Source organism: Alosa pseudoharengus, unplaced genomic scaffold (assembly GCF_046254945.1).
Source record: "Alosa pseudoharengus isolate Yale_2024_CS ecotype anadromous, Long Island Sound unplaced genomic scaffold, YU_APseudo_1.1 YU_APseudo_1.1_scf_2, whole genome shotgun sequence".
In the NCBI taxonomy this organism is placed as follows: Eukaryota; Metazoa; Chordata; class Actinopteri; order Clupeiformes; family Clupeidae; genus Alosa; species Alosa pseudoharengus.
In genome coordinates this window covers 34,081,652-34,086,164 of record NW_027468663.1, presented here as the reverse complement: position 1 = coordinate 34,086,164, position 4,513 = coordinate 34,081,652, and positions in this window count along the sequence as shown.

Genomic DNA, 4,513 nt, shown 5'->3' with positions numbered 1-4,513 from the left:
TGTGTCTCTGAACTTGTGATGTTACAAAGGTGTTGCAGTGACTGTGAATGCAGTGTGAATGTATTCACGTCTGTACACAAGTATGCTTTCTGTCGGATGTAGCAAGTCCATTTGAGCAGGGAAATATCACCGCTGACCTACATTTGAAATACATTTTTCTGAAGCACATACTGATCAAAGACCTCTGCAAAACATGATGAAGGCATGCTTCCTGAGCAGCCACTAGAATTGAACAGGCTCTGTTGAAATTGTGGACAGACAGGTCTACAAGGTGATGAATGCAGTACTACCGCAGCTTCACTGATTGACAGTGGGCCAGAGATGAGATTTCACAGATCCTTCACTGGACTCACATATAGACTGAGTGCAGACAGAGCCTGAGACCCTGACTACACATTGCTTGCCGAATGTTAAAAATGACCAGCAGCACTCCCTGTCCAGACCCTTAAACCTCACCCTGCGTCTTTACTCTCAGATAATGGTCATGATGAAATCACTACACAGAAAAGAAAATCTCATTTGTATTGATTACTGTCAACGATTCCTGAAAACACATACATAGCATGAATAAATATTATGGAACATCCCATAAAGGGGATTGGTATTTCCCAATTGGTTTGATAAAGGAATATTTTCAGTGTCCCCCTTTCTTAATTTTGACATGACATTGTCACTGCCCTTGAGATTTTCAACATCTTGCAGCAGCTGCTCTGCACAGTAATCCTACTCCTTGTGGTTTAGTTCTTTGTTGGAAACATTTGTCTTTGCCTCCCTCAGCTGGCTCATCATGAAATTGCAGGTAATTGTTAATACTATCTGGAAATGGTTCTTATCAGAATCAGCTTTATTGGCCAGGTTTGCGTAAACAAACAAGGAATTTAACTCCGGTTAATCTTTGCTTTCAAAGTACAACACATGTATTAATAACAATATTGTAACTGTAAGATTGAAGTACACATGAGGTAGATGAGCAGAACAGTGTTGATTGACTTTGTTCAGTGTAAGGGTGGGGGGTCTTTCTGAGAGTTCAGTGACTGCTTGGGGGAAGAAGCTGTCTTTGTATCGGCTGGTTTTGGCTAACAGTGCCCTGTATCGCCTACCAGAGGGAAGGAGGTTGAACAGTTTGTGACAGGATGTGAGGGATCTGTAGAGATTTTTGCTGCCCTTTTTCCTGACCCTGGACCGGTACAGGTCCTGGGTGGAGGGAAGGTCAGCTCCAATGATCCTCCAGGTGGTTCTGACTGCACCACTGGACCAGCTGTTCCACCTCCGGCCTATAAGAAGACTCATCATCATCCTGGATCAAACCAATGACGTTGGTGTCATTTGCAAACTTCAGGAGTTTTACAGATTGACACAACCCTGTGGGGCGCCTGTACATGGACCGGGTTTTGGATGAGATCAACCTCCTTTGTAAAATGCAGTAGCAGTAACAGCAAAAAATGTCCTGTCCTGTTAGTACTGTCCTGAGTAGTGTCCCGAGACAGTTAGACACTGTCCCGAGACACCCAGACACTGTCCCGGGACAGTTAGCCACTGTCCTGTGACACCCATGACTGTCCTGTGACACCCATGACTGTCCTGTAACACCCAGACACTGTCCCGGGACACCCAGACACTGTCCTGTGACACCCAGATACTGTCCCGAGACACCCAGACACTGTCCCGAGACACTCATGACTGTCCTGTGACACCTAGACACTGTCCCGAGACAGTTAGACACTGTCCTGTGACACCCATGACTGTCCTGTAACACCCAGACACTGTCCCGAGACAGTTAGACACTGTCCCGTGACACCCATGACTGTCCTGTAACACCCAGGCACTGTCCTGTGACACCTATGACTGTCCTGTGACACCTAGATACTGTCCCGTGACACCTATGACTGTCCTGTAACATCCAGACACTGTCCCGAGACAGTTAGACACTGTCCCGTGACACCCATGACTGTCCTGTAACACCCAGGCACTGTCCTGTGACACCTAGACACTGTCCCGTGACACCTATGACTGTCCTGTAACATCCAGACACTGTCCTGTAACACCCAGACACTGTCCCGTGACACCCATCACTGTCCTGTAACACCCAGACACTGTCCTGTAACACCCAGACACTGTCCCGTGACACCTATGACTGTCCTGTGACACCTATGACTGTCCTGTAACATCCAGACACTGTCCCGAGACAGTTAGACACTGTCCCGTGACACCCATGACTGTCCTGTAACACCCAGACACTGTCCTGTAACACCCAGACACTGTCCCGTGACACCTATGACTGTCTTGTGACACCCAGACACTGTCCCGAGACAGTTAGCCACTGTCCTGTAACACCCAGACACTGTCTCGAGACAGTTAGACACTGTCCCGTGACACCCATGACTGTCCTGTAACACCCAGACACTGTCCTGTGACACCTAGACACTGTCCGGTGACACTCATGACTGTCCTGTAACATCCAGACACTGTCCCGTGACACCCATGACTGTCCTGTAACACCCAGACACTGTCCTGTGACACCTAGACACTGTCCGGTGACACTCATGACTGTCCTGTAACACCCAGACACTGTCCCGTGACACCTTTGACTGTCCTGTGACACCCAGACACTGTCCTGGGACAGTTAGCCACTGTCCTGTAACACCCAGACACTGTCCCGAGACAGTTAGACACTGTCCCGTGACACCCATGACTGTCCTGTAACACCCAGACACTGTCTCGTGACACCTATGACTGTCCTGTGACACCTAGACACTGTCCCGTGACACCTATGACTGTCCTGTAACACCCAGACACTGTCCCGTGACACCTATGACTGTCCTGTAACACCCAGACACTGTCCCGTGACACCTATGACTGTCCTGTAACATCCAGACACTGTCCTGAGACAGTTAGCTACTGTCCTGTGACACCAAGCCACTGTCCTGTGACACCAATGACAAATGTTCCAAATGTGAACCACTTTGAGCTGCATTCTGTGAATGAAAGGTGCTATAATTAATTATATTTATAATTATTATAATAATTATTATAATTATTATTATGTAGAATCATTTATGTCTTTGAATCATTGTGTGTGTGTGTGTGTGTGTGTGTGTGTGTGTATGTATGTATGTATGTATGTATCTTTTTATTTGTTTTGTTTTAGATAAAATATAAAGCTTATTAATTGTTTTACATAAAATTGTACATGTAAAAATCCTTTTTTGCTTTATGACTTTTTAAGTTTTAAAGTTGTTTGTTAGAATTTTTAATAAAGATGACTTGTGCTTTAAAGTAGTAGCTCTGGATTTGTGTTTTGTTATCAAGTAATGTTCAAGCACAGCTGGCATTCAGCCAACACTCAGTCAGATCAGTTAGTGTGTGGGCCAGTGCATGCCCAGGGACCCAGGCAACCCTCAGCCAACACTTTGATAAACAATAACACCCACACCTGGGCCGACAGACAGACAGACAGACAGACAGATAGATGCTTTATTTGTATGAAGATAACAAAATATCAACTCAGGTCTCAGTGCAGACCAAGTACTATAGTGAATAATAAATAAATACAATATAACATAACATAAGTGCTTGTTTATGGAAGTCCACAACAACCATCTCCTTGGTCTTGGTGAGTTTGTTTTCCTTGCATAACAAAACAATAAGTCATTTTACGGCGTTTTGGCCACACTTGGGGCAGAGCAAATCTTTATGTCAGTTTCCACTGATTGGGCCATGGGCATGGGCAGGGATGGGCAGTATTTCTAATACATGTGTTTAAAATATGTATTTCAAATACAAAATACTATTTTGTCATTTGTATTTTATTGAGATAATGAAAATGCCTTCGTATTTTGTATCAAAATACTTCAGTGTTGCGTATTTTTGTATTTTCAAAATACTTTAAAATACTTTCTGTGAAACACTGTGATGACATCTATCTAACTATCTATACTGTAAAGCACGAAATGTCTGTCTCTGTCTGTTTGTGGCACCCTTGCATGGTCAAGCTGGAATGATTAACAGGCCCCATAACAACTATATAAAAAATATTTTATATATATAAAAAATAGTCTGAATGCAACACTGTCTGAGAAGTTAGTTGTGCTCAAAGGCATCAACTGAGGAAACACGACTAGCTAAGGTTACACACACTCCTTTGCTCACACAAGGACAGCAGAAGGACTTGAATTCACAAGTTTATATTGCAACACTTGAGTTTGATATTTTCCTTTCTTTTTTCTGTTTTACAGGTTTTTTTTCTAGACTTTAAATTTGTCTATGTTCTCTGACCTGTGAAATATTTCAGTGCTATGGTAACTTGACAAGATACCTCAAACAAGGACATTTCCAATTTTGCACATTTTAAATAACAAATGATTGATAATGTCATAATAATTGGCTTCTAATTGGCTCAACTGATTGGATGGTATTAATGTGACAACCTGATTTTTATTTTTACTTTTTTTTGTATTTACATTGATAGAAGTTGTGCACACACCATCAGGTGTATACAAAATTATTCAACTGT